The sequence below is a fragment of the Lepisosteus platostomus genome, chromosome 5 (assembly GCF_059453375.1).
Source record: "Lepisosteus platostomus isolate fLepPlt1 chromosome 5, fLepPlt1.hap1, whole genome shotgun sequence".
NCBI classification, from domain to species: Eukaryota; Metazoa; Chordata; class Actinopteri; order Semionotiformes; family Lepisosteidae; genus Lepisosteus; species Lepisosteus platostomus.
In genome coordinates, this window is record NC_142615.1 from 20,308,246 (window position 1) to 20,322,600 (window position 14,355).

The 14,355-nt window shown below is 47.2% G+C and overlaps 3 non-coding genes and 1 pseudogene across 3 annotated transcripts; all 4 read right to left on the reverse strand.

Annotated features, from left to right (window-relative positions):
* Positions 1 to 1,530: 1,530 nt before the first annotated feature.
* On the reverse strand, positions 1,531 to 1,603 carry trnav-cac (transfer RNA valine (anticodon CAC)). The gene has a single exon. It is a non-coding gene; the product is annotated as a tRNA-Val (tRNA).
* A 1,340-nt stretch (positions 1,604 to 2,943) lies between these two features.
* trnav-aac (transfer RNA valine (anticodon AAC)) lies at positions 2,944 to 3,016 on the reverse strand. Its single transcript has one exon. It is a non-coding gene; the product is annotated as a tRNA-Val (tRNA).
* Positions 3,017 to 3,125: 109 nt separating this feature from the next.
* Positions 3,126 to 3,198, reverse strand: trnaf-gaa (transfer RNA phenylalanine (anticodon GAA)). Its single transcript has one exon. It is a non-coding gene; the product is annotated as a tRNA-Phe (tRNA).
* A 1,745-nt stretch (positions 3,199 to 4,943) lies between these two features.
* On the reverse strand, positions 4,944 to 5,062 carry LOC148664652 (5S ribosomal RNA; annotated as a pseudogene).
* Between the last annotated feature and the right edge of the window lie 9,293 nt (positions 5,063 to 14,355).

Genomic DNA, 14,355 nt, shown 5'->3' on the forward strand with positions numbered 1-14,355 from the left:
CTGACATCCAACCCCGCCACTCTCTGCGTAAAGCAGTATCGTCAGGCCCTGACATCCCACCCCTGCCACTCTCTGCGTAAAGAAGTGTCGTATGGCCCTGACATCCACCCCTCCACTCTCTGCATAAAGAAGTGTCATATGGCCCTGATACCCACCCTCCAGCTCTCCGCCACCCCAGGCTTCCGCTCGATAAGCTACTGGACACACCCACCCCTCCTCACACAGACCGTGAAAAAGCCCCCGAGTGGGAGGGCTCTCTCTTCCTCCCAGGAGCTCTTGGACACGACACACAGACAGGGCGCGGGGAGCCGCCGCCTGCAAACACAGCTCCAGGCAGGACTCCACTCCGCAGGAGCCACAGAGCAGAGGAGATGAGGGCAGCTTAGCTCCTGTGCAGAGACCTGAGCTGTTGTTGCTGTGGATGCTGTCTTTTCTGCACTCGGGGTAGGAGTGAATGTTGAGTTGCCCTTAGAAATGAAGCAGAGCACTTCAACGGCACGGGTGTGTGTGTGTGTGCGCCCTGGTGATTCTGGGAGACAGATCGAACCTGGGCTAAGAGAGGGGGCTTAGCCCTCTTCCATTTGCTAGTTCAAAGTTGTACAACCCCTTTGTATCTGCTAGGCGGCGCAGTCGTCGTGCACAAAGAACACTTTGAAAAGCGTCAAAGGCAAGTCATTCCGAGTTGGTCGTTTGTGTTTTCCGTTCAGACGCGAAATGCTGACATGATCTCTCGGCTCCTCGGTTGTCATTTCTGCTCCGTAAAGGGATCACAGCACGCGTCGGCTTCCAGCATGCTGGGTCGGGACACGATGCCGGGGGTCGGAGAGAGCGATGTCTTCCTCGTTAGTATAGTGGCAAGTATCCCCGCCTGTCACGTGGGAGACCGGGGTTCGATTCCCCGACGGGGAGTAGCTTTTCTTTCACCTCCTTAGAGAAATGACTGCCTTTCACTTCTCTGTTTTCTTTCACAGCGTCGTGCACCTTTTCATTGCTCTCGCTTTCAGAGCCTCCGCACGGCAGTCGACTCGACATCAGGAAGCACATTGAAGTGAAAGCAGGAAGCGCTGCGACATGCACTGTGCAGATCCCGCCACACTAAGAGGTGAGTGGGTCTGTTCGATGCACAAAGAACGCTTTGAGAAGCGTCAAAGGCAAGTCATTCCGAGTTGGTCGTTTGTGTTTTCCGTTCAGACGCGAAATGCTGAAATGATCTCTCGGCTCCTCGGTTGTCATTTCTGCTCCGTAAAGGAATCACAGCACGCGTCGGCTTCCAGCACGGTGGGTCGGGACACGATGCCGGGGGTCGGAGAGAGCGATGTCTTCCTCGTTAGTATAGGACCTGTCACCTGTCCCCACCTGTCACGCGGGAGACTGGGGTGCATCAGGACGCGCCTTGAAGTGAAAGCAGGATGCGCTGTGACATGCACTGTGCAGATCCTGCCACACTAAGAGGTGGGTCCAGTGGGTCTGTTCGATCACAGCGCTAGGCGAATCCCCAATCCCCTTTTGTGCCTGGCGACAAAAGATGTCTGTTTCCGCCCGGTTTCGAACCGGGGACCTTTCGCGTGTGAGGCGAACGTGATAACCACTACACTACGGAAACGGTGGTAAGACGTGCCCAGCGGCCCAGCCCTGAGCTTCGCCAATGCGATTCAGCTGCTTCCAGTGCCTTTATTGGAGTGCGCTGATGGACCGTGCTCTCTCTCCAGAGACCAGCACGCCTGTCATGGACGGAGCAGGAAAGGCGGCGCCACATTCTACAGCCCTCTCCACGCAATCGACGAAATCGGGCTACTGAAGTGGAGAAAATCGCCTCTCCAGAAAGTGCAAATATCATCTTGGAGACTATAAATCCTATTGCCGAAGGTCAGCCCTGTCTACCAGAGTAACCCTCCCACAGCGATGATCAGCTCGTCTCACACGCGAGAAGTTTCGGTTGGAAACAAGCGCCCCCTCTTCTCGCACGTTTTGCACGTTCGAGTAGTTTTAATGCGGCTCTTTCGTACACGGTGCTGATCTTTTGGAAAGCAGGAGGCAAAACCGAGTCGAACCGCCTGGGTGAAAACCAGGAACCCTAACCGCTAGACTATATGGCAGCGAACAACCATGCTGTTCCCGGCATCATGCAAGCAAACTACATAAATATGAGAAAACACGCAAGAGAGTTGTCACTCAGAGTGTCGAAGGGTCGATGTATACTGGGGCTCAGTTGAAATGCAACGTCAGGACTTTTCCGAATTATGTCACACGAAGAGAGCACAGCCCTTTCCGCCCTGCCGCGTGTGTCTCGGTAACTCGCTGTGATCGTATAGTGGTCAGTACTTTGCGTTGTGGCCGCAACAACCCCGGTTTGAATCCGGGTCACGGCAGAATAGGGGCGTCTGCTTTTACTACTCGCACGAATGAAGGCAAAAAAAAGCCAATCGATGTGAACGAACGGCGCTTTACAGAGGAGTACTGCCTGACTGGATCGTTGATGAACGACAGAGGCCACTCCGACCTCTTCTCGGTTTTCTTCAATGACTTACTAAGGATCTTCTTCACATTCGCCCATGCAGGGGAAGCCAGTTACACCAAAGCAAACGCAGGAAAGTGCATTTCAAGCAGAGACCAGGAGGGACTTGTTTACACCGAGAGTGGGCGGAGAATGGAACAATGCGCCCAGCCCTGTTGCTGGAGCCGATTCTTGATGAGCTCTTGGGCTCACTAAGAGGCCCCCGCTGGATGCTAATCTTTCTGTTGTTCTTGCAGGTCCTGCGCTGCTTTTGAGCCGACAGAGCTCGACCTGGTCTGTCGGCACAGCCCAATTGCAAATGATCGGCTCCGCGTACAGAAGGAACGTGCGTTTGGTACAAGAGTGCACGAAGGCACCGGAAATACATTGGGAACAAATGACCGGTCGCTCAAGACCTCTGTGAAGTACAGGAGCGTGCAAAACGAGGCTGTTTCCGCCCGGTCTCGAACCGGGGACCTTTCGCGTGTTAGGCGAACGTGATAGCCGCTACACTACGGAAACCTGTAGGGACTGCTGCTGGTGTCTCGCTTGCGTTTCGGGCTGAGAAAGGGACGCGTCACTTTAGGCAGGTGGCGCTGGAGAGAGGAACAAAGGGCGCGATGAAACAAAATGCCGAAACCCGGGATCGAACCAGGGACCTTTAGATCTTCACTCTAACGCTCTCCCAACTGAGCTATTTCGGCAGTGCGCAAAGCCCACAGCCACCTGCTCCAGCCTTCCTGTGTTGTGGCATGAGCGCACCAAGAGTAGCGGGAGAGTGTTGCAGGAACGTCACTCAGAAGGAAAGCCACCCAGCTGCGCCCTCTGAGCTCTGTCCAGCGCATCTTCCTCACATGGACTCCTGCCTGCGACGGGCAGGAAACAATTAGCAAGAACAGAACGACACCCCATGGGTGTCTCATGACCGCACCTTAGGTTGTGACACGTGCAGGTGTGAGGGGTTGCCGGGCTACTTTGGAGCAGAGCTTGGGCGGAGGGGGGGCGGGAAAGCAGACAAAGAGGTGACACCTCAAGGTCTGCACGATCACAGCTCTCCGCCGCCCCAGGCTTCCGCTCGATAAGCTACTGGACACACCCGCCCCTCCTCACACAGACCGTGGAAAAGCCCCCGAGTGGGAGGGCTCTCTCTTCCTCCAAGGAGCTCTTGGACACGAGGCACAGACAGGGCGCGGGGAGCCGCCGCCTGCAAACATGGCTCCAGGCAGGACTCCACTCCGCAGGAGCCGCAGAGCAGAGGAGATGAGGGCAGCTTAGCTCCTGTGCAGAGACCTGAGCTGTTGTTGCTGTGGATGCTGTCTTTTCTGTTCTCGGGGTAGGACATCAGGAAGCACATTGAAGCGCGGCGACATGCACTGTACAGATCCCGCCACTACTGGGCCCGATTTCTCCGGATCGAAACCGGGAGGAAACAGGCCCATTTCGTTTGTTGCCACGCACACTGTTTGGGGATTCGCCTAGCGCTGTGATCGAACAGACCCACTCACCTCTTAGTGTGGCGGGATCTGCACAGTGGATGTCGCAGCGCATCCTGCTTTCACTTCAATGCATGTCCTGATGTACCCTGGTCTCCCGCGTGACAGGTGGGGATACTTGCCACTATACTAACGAGGAAGACATCGCTCTCTGCTTAGTGTGCAAAACACTTACTTGCAGCATTGTGGGTGCTGTGGTTTAAATGATATTGGTTTGTGAACAGAATACCCCTATCCCAGTACATTGTGCCACATTAAATAAGCACACGAGAAAAAGAGATTCAGAACGCAAAGCTGTGTCAGTGTTCTGTGTAAAAAATCTGTTTGAACATCATGGGAGCTGTTTTTAATAAACTGCTGAGTAAAGAATATTTTAATCTTCCTGCTGTCAGTAGTATTGTGCATATAGTTGACTCTTACCTGAATGAAAACAGGACGTAAAGGAAGGGTTTCAGAATTCAGACAAAGCTTTATTCCCGTGCTTACAGTCTGAGTAATTGGAGACTGCGCTATTCTGTTGCCTATGGTCATATACGGGTTTTTCACATGAAGCCGTATTGAACAGTATTTCTCGCGTTGTGAACTTGTGTATACAGCGGTCCCCCGGGTTCCAGTTAGTACGTAATTACGCATCGATGAAAAACCGGAGGTTTAAAAAAAGATAATTAGCTCACTGATACTTTGATGTAGAGGCTGTGGAAATATCCACGTCGTGGTCTTTAAAATGCATTTGGTTTGAAGGCGTTCTGTGCTTCCGTTGCGAAGATATGGACAAAAGAATATTCGTGCTTGGTCCAAAAAATGTAATATAAACGAAAAAGTAAAGGCTGAGAAAGCATTCACAATGTATTTTATGCACAAAGCAAGTATTCTCGCGATTCTAAGAGGTTTCGTGTAAACGCTACAGGCGTGGCAAAATCGTTTTCAAACTTCAAGCTAACTTTACCCCGATTAAAAGCTTACAGCACCTGGTATTCCGAGGCAGTCTCCCATCCAAGTACTAACCAGGCAAATCCCTGTTTAGCTTCCGAGAACAGACGAGATCAGGCGTGCTCAAGGGGGTGTGGCCGTAAGCGAGAGCAAGGCTCGCTGGCACCCTTCTTAGAGAGGACAGCTCCGTCACCTCTTTTACGACATTGCTTTTTTTCCCTTGCGTTTTTCTCTTCTTCCCACGTTCTCTCTCTTCACTGCCTTCGTCCCCGCTCTATTTCACTTCAGCCTTTCACTCTTGCTTCCTTCCAATGAGGACGGAGCTGCGGGAGAAAGGGCGCTATAGAGGATCGCTGTGGAGAGCTGCTGCTGTGCTTTGACATCTGAGCTCTGTGGAAAACGATCTCAATACAATTCTGAAAAACGCGACTCCCCGAACGCCAGCCGAGCAAGTCTCCACAGCCGAAGCGCTGTGTCTCTTTTCAGCTGGCGATAAACCTTTCCTCGATCCTTTGCGGACTTGTAAAACTGTTCATGATCAGAATAAAAAAAAAGCTCACGCTAATACACAAGCACCCGTGTCTCGCCAGAGCTGACAAATAAACAGACGGACAAGCCGCACTGCACTTGTGAACAGGGGAGTGAGCGGGGATAGGGCGCCTCCTGCGCTTAACAGCACCTGGTATTCCCAGGCTGTCTCCCATCCAAGTACTAACCAGGCCCATCCCTGTTCAGCTTCCAAGATCAGACAAGATCAGGCGTGCTCAAGGGGGTGTGGCCGTAAGCTAGAGCAAAGCTCGCTGGCACCCCACTTATAGAGAGGACAGCTCCGTCACCTCTTTTACGACGCTGCTTTTTTTCCCCTGCGTTTTTCTCTTCTTCCCACGTTCTCTCTCTTCACTGCCTTCGTCCCCGCTCAATTTCACTTCAGCCTTTCACTCTTGCTTCCTTCCAATGAGGACGGAGCTGCGGGAGAAAGGGCGCTATAGAGGATCGCTGTGGAGAGCTGCTGCTGTGCTTTGACATCTGAGCTCTGTGGGAAACGATTTCAATACAATTCTGAAAAACGCGACTCCCAGAACGCCAGCCGAACAAGTCTTGAAGTGGAAATCTAATAAGTCAATTGATTCTTAAAATGTAGAGAGCTTTGCAAGAAATATATTGGTGCTTTAAGATAATATATTTCAAGGATGTAAATGCTGTGCTACAGTACGTGCAGAATTTTAGAAAACAGTGCATCAACAAAGTACACTGTTTAGGTTACTTTAGAAGATAATGTACCAAAACAATATATGCTTTCTGGGTCGTTAGAATTAGCAGAAAGTAACTGATTAGCTTTGAATAACAAATCTAGTGCTTCTTCCCTCGCTTTTTGATGTAATCTGTTTTCTCTTAGGGAAAGGGGAACTTTTAGAAAGGACAAAGCGCTGAGCTTTTTTACAGCGCAACATCTTTTAAAAACCCTGTACTTCTTGTAACATATTGAGTCTCTGGTTGCACTTTGCGAAGTGGCAGCAGGGCTTGCAATATTGAAATAAAGACCTTACTCAGGTGAGAACTCTCTCTTGTGGCTTCCTTGATAGTTCCATGACAATTTGGGGGCTCGTCCGGGATCAGAAACCTGAACGCGAACGGCTGCTGAAACTCCATCTGGACCCTGACAATTTTAGCAAAATTGGACGAACCTCAGAGGATAAATTGTTTATCCTTCCAGAGACGCGTCTGGAGAATTGGCAGCTGTCTGACGCCAGTAAGTGATCCTTAAAAATTAATAGTTTGAGAAGCAAGCCACAGGGGTGTTCTCACACGGGTTTGATGAGTCTGGGACTCATATAAAGAACTTATCTTAACACAGACGTGTGGTTTTTGCTCTGCGGAGTAGTTGATGTGATAAGGTTCAAAGTAAGGCACCGATCGGTAAAAATGGGAAATTAAAATTCAAAGATGAAAATGGGACCGAGCAGTCCAGCAAAAGTACATGTACGACAAATTCAGAGAAACAATTATAACCTGGGTTAGAGTAAAAAAAATGTTTTATGTTCATGAACTGTAAAGCTAGGGTAATAGGTGTAAGGGAACTTGCACATAATTTATATATGATAATTAGGGGCCCATAACTATGAAGGATCTTTGTAAGTGAATCAGAATGGACAGAGGAAAGTTGAATTAGGAAAAAGAAGTTTTCTGAAGAAGGGGAAACTTAGAAGAGAAGGAGAAGAACGGAAAGAAAGTGAATTGGAAAACTTATGTAATGGAAAGAGGAATCACAGAAATAATGGGAAGCTTCAAAAAAGACTAGTCTTGAAACTAAAGAACAGCAAGCTGCAGCTAAAGTCATGGCCATGTCTTCTAAAAAGAAAAAGTCTCCACCGAAACTAGAAAGCGGTCCGGAGCCAAAGCCTTTTCACTTGTTCGTGAAATGCCAATGTGCACTTTTACAGGTCCAGAAGGAACTCCAGCATATGTACATTGACATTGGTCTCCTAGTGAATTATTTGCATTAGTTAAGTCTTTTCCTAAATTGCCTGATGACCGTAAAGAATTTCGAAGAAAGGCAAGCCTTGTTCTTGATTGTCTTAAGCCTAATTACAGTGACATAACCTTGTTGCTAGATTATATTGTTCCTAAAGGTTTACAACGTCCTCTAAAAAGGAGGAAGTAGATTGGCGGATATGTAACCCAAATGATGAAGAAGTATCCATCTAAATTAAACCACACGGACATGGAGAGGAAAAGTTAGGCGGCCGCTTCTAAAAAGAGGTAAGGACTCCTCTTTTCTAAAAAGTCCCTTGTTCTCTCCATGTTGCTGTGGTGCTGAAGCAAGTACAACAGAAAAATGAGTTTATGGTGTATGTGTTTTTAGATGCCTGTTTTGTGAAGGTGGGGTAGAAAAAAAGGGATTGCTGAAGGAATAGCGTCTCGCCCTGCCCGTGCGAAACAATCCAGGTGTTGCATCCTGGTACACGACTGCAGTACGGCTGAAGGTAGTAACTAGAACTGTACTCGCAGAAGAGCCGAAAATGGTAACTCGATTCAACTGTGTGTTTAAAGCCAGGATTTGGAACCTGGTCCGTGTTCCCGAATTGTGATAGTTCGTCAGTTTGTCTCGACTGGGGGGTTCCGCGGGGCGCGTGGGAGACATGTAAATGGTTTGGTGTGAAGAAAAAAAAAAGTTTGATTAATCCAAAGTGAAACTTAAAAGAAATATGTCAGACGGAATATAGGCTTAACAGGAATGTAGAAAAGTGTATGAACATTTGGATAAAAATAAACAATATTTAGAGGAATATTTGAGAATTCAACAGAATATCATAGATGAGACGCAAAAATCTCTGATGGAAAAGCTAAAAGCAATGGCTGAACGAAACGAAGTTGTATATGCAGAAAAAGAAACAGCAAAAGAAGAAATAGAACGCCTTAAGAGAGAATCTGGGAGAAGGGTGGGAATTAGTGTGGAGATTTTTGAAAGAGCATTACCCACCGAAAACTGATTAGACAACATGTCAGCAGAAGGAAGTGAGGATGTTTCAGATTTTACAGAAAGGTTTATAGCTTTATGGATAGTATACTCGGGGTTAGCCGATGAGAAGGAAGTGAATGAAGATACTTCCACAGTAATAAAACAAATTTACTTGAGTGGGTTGATGTTGCTGATGATAAAACCTGATGTTGCCAAGAATGTACAACTATGCTTTCCTGATATTACGGACAGCGGAGACAGATTTGATTTAATAACTCGTGAAGCATGCATGCAGAAGTGCGAGCGCTGCAAATGGGGTAAAAAGACTCCCAAGGAGGAGAAAAGGGAGCCGCCAGTTTGTTGAAATTATTGTGCGACTTTAATGTTATACCGAGATATTAAACCCCAAAGACAAAACTACTAATAAGCTGGTGTACAGTTACTAAAAAAAAGGTGTTTTTTGGAGAAATTGTAAGAAAGAGGCTTGATTTCACAATTAAAGAACATGTCAGAAGCTGAAACGAGAGCCGTGCGTGAACTAACAGTTTTAATCTAGTAAACCCCTCTGTAGCCTTCCTAAATTTATCTCAGGATTTAAATAAAAGTGAAATAATCTTACAGTGTGCAGTAACTGGGGGACACAGGAGCACAGCTGTCCTGTTTTTAGACTAAAACAGCATAAAGATGTGATATAAAGTTTTCTAACGGGTAACAGGAGGCTACAGGAGAAGGGGTGCAAGGGTTGTGTTTAAAGCAAATATAAGCTGTCACAGTCTGCTTGGGAAAAGATGTACAGTTTCAACTACTGATGTGGGTGGGGGACACCCCAGACCTATTTTAGGCCCAGACCGCAGCATTTTATAAGGAATTACTGCATGAAATAGCATTTATGTAAACTAACTCAATAGAGTTATGTGATATTGTGATTGTTTTACCTAATTAGGGAATCCATAAGGCCGGGCTTCTCCAAGTATTGGATCTAAAGAGGAAAAAAAGGAGTATAAAACCAACTACATGATAAAGCCAGGGTGAATGCCTTCTCAGAACGAGCTTGTCCAGTGACGTATTGGTTTAAGGGGGGTAGTGCAGTCTAAAGACAAAATTGCCTTGACCCCTGCAGCAGAAACCGTTTTTGATGTTTTGAAACAAGCTTTCTTGCAGACACTGGCCCTGGACTGTATTCCCTCAGACTGATCATCTGTATGTGATCTGTCTGTAAGTGAAAGAAATGGATTGTGAGCCGTTGTGCTGGTGCAGGAGCATGGAGATAGGTATCGTCTGGTGGGTTTATTATTATTCAGGACCCCTTGATGCGGTGGCCAGGGGGCCGTGTTTATGTGTTGTGCAGGCTACCTGCCTGGCTGTATAAACTGTGAATAATCTGGTGTAGAACTAGCAGACCGAATGAAAATATTTAATTGAAACTTGTAAATATGCTAAATGGAAAATTGTAGCAATTTATATAGACTGTATATATACATTTGGTGTATGCCACAATTTTGGATGGCAGTGAAGGAATAGGGATTTCCCCAACATGGAAGGGACTCCAATCAAGAATGCTGGGTTTGTCTCTGAACTGTTAGAAGCTTTGCAGCTACTGACTGAAGTAGCTGTGGTAAAGTATAAATCACATAATAAAGAAATGTTTCCAGTAACTCGAGGGAACAACTTTGCAGATGTAGCTGTCAGGTGCACAGTCCTGGTAGAACAGGAGTCTGAGACCCCTGTGAGACCTCTGTTGGTGAAAAGGGGACAGCTACAGGATATTCAGGCTGAGGCCTCTAAAGCAGAGAAAAGGACATGGTTAGAAAAGAGTGTGGTGCTGCCAGCACACTGGACGCTCTGCATGCCCTCACAGCCTAATGCCCTTTGTAGCTCGACTAATGCACTGTGTCGGACACCTGGGTGTGAGTCAAATGGTGTGCTGGTTACCCAAACCTGGGTGGGGACCGTGTTTGAAGCAGTAGCCACTTATGTGGCATCTCAATGTGATGCTTATCAAAGGAACTCAACTACAGTTCAGGTGCAGGTGCTACAGCTCAAAAGGCCTGCTCCTGAGAAACCTTTCATGCAGTAGTAAATGTTTACAACCTTGGCTGCTAATCTGTTTTCCCAGTGGGTTGCTGTCACTGCCTCTGTGTCTACCAAACACTTGATGATGGAGATAAGCCCTTGGTGGGCACTGCCCTACCGCATGTATTATGATCAAGGGACAGGCTGTGGCTGGATTATTCGGGGTGAGATGGACTGAGATCACCCTCAGTCTGCTAGAACAGTGGAATGAAGGAACAGAAAAGATTGACTAGACATCAGACTGAAGGAACACCATGGGATGCGGGCTGGATCAAACAGAACTGTGTAATAGAGCCTGTTTGATATCATCACAGGCCAATCAACGAAACTTCCTAGAGGGATGAATTTGGCTAATGGATTGTTGAATTTGCTAATTCTCTATTGTAGTATTGTAGGTTGTTAATTGAAGTGGTGCACGGGGCTGGTGAACAGGTGCTGGACACTTGGAGACCTCCAGTAGAGGGAAGACACGACCTGATAACTGGCGAGTGGGTGTGGGTGAGGAAGATATACCCTGCCAGATGTTGCAACCCTGCTGGGAAGGACCATATCAAGTGCAACTGACTACCGACTCTGCCATCTGAGTGACAGGATGAGATCGCTGGATCTACGCATTGCGCTGACACCGAACCACTGCACCAGAGACTGAGTGAACATTATTATATTGTCACTGTTTCTGTGTTTGTTGAGCTTCCTGAGGGGGGGTGACAGTGTACCTGTTAAGTGTAAGGAGTTTTACTTTAATAAATGGGGATATGGAATCAATACTTTATCAGTCAGCCACAAATAATAATCAGAGCTCCTGTTGGGATTGTATTGCTATAAAAGATGCTCATGGGAGTAATCCCCTTTGATAGAGGTGATTATTTAGGTTTATTGGCATGGGTAAATAGCCCTGCTTTTAGTCTGAGTGTAACTCAGATGTATTAGAATGGAAATAACTGTATGCTCCTCGCTATAATCACAGTTTTAGGCCATTCTCTATTAGGGTGATAGACAGCTGTTTAGGTGAGCAAAGACTAAACAGTACTTGTATTCTAGACAATTATTAGCAAATTAGTGACTTAGCAAAGCACATCTATGATGAAGAAAAATATATATCATAATTATAATCCAGATGATTGGGGCATTGGTGCATGGCTACAGTCTGTGCTAGGAACCTGGAGAGGGTCTCTGGTTCAATACATATTTGTGTGTCTGGTATTATTCGTTATAATCATACTGTTAATATCCTGCTTGAAAAACATGTGGACTAAAGCTGCTGCTTCTGTGCTAATTGTACGCCCTGAAGGGATCATGAAGGTCAAAAAATGATTTAATGGGAAAGGTTCTCTTATCTAGTGGCAGAACCTGATGGGTAGAACAATATAGTTTTAAGGGGGGGTTACCCTTGGGAGTGATTCCCCTAGATGCACATTATTATTATGATTTGTTTGTTCATAATAAGATGTTTTGCAGGAACGGGCCAATGAGAAATTTTACAACTTCAGCTAGAATTGTTCTGCAAAATGGCACAGCTGAGGCAGTGCAACAATGTGTAGATTTTTCTAAGAGTTTCTTCTGGTGAAAGACTTCAGGAAAAAGAAGTGGTGTTCACTCAGGTGGAGGGGGCCGTACCACGGCTGCTGACCACTGCGACTGCTGTGAAAGTCACGGAAAGGGTGCCCTGAATTCATGCTTCCCACTGTAAAAAGGTCACAAACGAACTGAGCAACGCGCAGGAGTGATGTCTCCACAGGGATAGATGGGGATCACATGCTTGGGACTGATGTGCCCAGCCTTTTTCCTTTTTATGTGGAAGCCTGTCACCACCCAGAAAGAGGAAGAATCTAAATGCGAAGCCTCTTTGTATACAAACTGGCTGAATGAAACTGATAATGAGGGGGATATGAGTAATTTGTGGTATAAACTTATAAATCATACTGTAAAGTTAAAGAAATTTAATGCATCTTGTTATGTATGTGCTTTAATGCCTCATTCTACAGCCTCACCCATTTCTCTCCTGGTTAGAATCACTGTTTGGGCCAGGGGGAATGTTTTTCTTTAAGTTACTAACACCGATTATAGTAGCTGTGATACTTGTCTTCCTGTTTTTGTGTTGCTGTACGACATATATTATTCCAATGCTTTGAAATATGGTAATGAATATGTTTGCGCATCAGTATGTTCTGATAAGAACGCAAGAATCCGAAGTATGGGAGCCTCCTGGGAGTCCATATTGTAACACCCTCGCCTGGTGGTGAGGAGGAAGCGCCCCCAGGCGCTCGTAGTACCGCTGGGCATGCTGGGAGTGGTAGCCGGGGAGAGTCTGAGGGTCAGCACGATGACCAGCGGCTGACCCTACCTGTGTAAATAATGTCCTGTAAAAGTATAGTGTGTTGTTAGGTAATTACCACCTTAACGATGTGTACGTGTTCCGTCAGTCTCCTCATGTGCGTGTAGATCCTGTGTTTGGTTTTGTGTGGTTGTTAACGAATAAAGCTAATGCTTGTTTGTTAATCGCGTCTCCACTCGTCCTTTGTTCTGAAAAGAACCTGTAAATGCTACAATATTCTTTACTCAGCAGCTTATTAAAAACAGCTCCCGTGATGTTCAAACTGATTTTTTACACAGAACCTGACACAGCTTTGCGTTCTGAATCTCTTTTTCTCGTGCGTTTATTTAATGTTGCACAATGCACTGGGATAGGGGTATTCTGTTCACAAACCAATAGCATTTAAACCACAGCACCCACAATGCTGCAAGTAAGTGTTTTGCACACTAAGCAGAGAGCGATGTCTTCCTCGTTAGTATAGTGGCGAGTATCCCCACCTGTCACGCGGGAGACCGGGGTACATCAGGACGGCCACAACGCAAAGTACTGACCCCTATACGATCACGGCGAGTTACCAATACACACGTGGCAGGGCGGAAAAGGCTGTGCTCTCTTCGTGTGACATAATTCGGAAAAGTCCTGACGTTGCATTTCAACTGAGCCCCAGTATACATCGACCCTTCGACATTCTGAGTGACAACTCTCTTGCGTGTTTTCTCATATTTATGTAGTTTGCTTGCATGATGCCCAGAACAGCGGGGTGGCGCCCTCCCATTCGCTCTAGCAGTTAAGATTCCTGGTTTTTACGTGTCAGTTTTGCCTCCTGCTTTCCAAAAGATCAGCACCGTGTACGAAGGAGCCGCATTAAAACTACTCGAACGTGCAAAACGTGCGAGAAGAGGGGGCGCTTGTTTCCAACCGAAACTTCTCGCGTGTGAGACGAGCTGATCATCGCTGTGGGAGGGTTACTCTGGTAGACAGGGCTGACCTTCGGCAATAGGATTTATAGTCTCCAAGATGATATTTGCACTTTCTGGAGAGGCGATTTTCTCCACTTCAGTAGCCCGATTTCGTCGATTGCGTAGAGAGGGCTTTAGAATGTGGCGCCGCCTTTCCTGCTCCGTCCATGATAGGCGTGCTGGTCTCTGGAGAGAGAGAGCACGGTCCATCAGCGCACTCCAATAAAGGCACTGGAAGCAGTTGAATCGCATTGGCGAAGCTCAGCACTAGGCCGCTACTGTTTCCGTAGTGTAGTGGTTATCACATTTGCCTCACACGCGAAAAGTCCCTGGTTTGAAACCGGGCGGAAACAGGCTTCTTTTGTCGCCACGCACAAAAGGGGATTGGGGATTCGCCTAGCGCTGTGATCGAACAGACCCACTCACCTCTTAGTGTGGGGAGATCTGCACAGTGCATGTCGCAGCGCATCCTGCTTTCACTTCAATGCGCGTCCTGATGTACCCAGTCTCCCGCGTGACAGGTGGGGACAGGTGACAGGTCCTATACTAACGAGGAAGACATCGCTCTCTCCGACCCCCGGCATCGTGTCCCCGACACACCGTGCTGGAAGCCGACGCGTGCTGTGATTCCT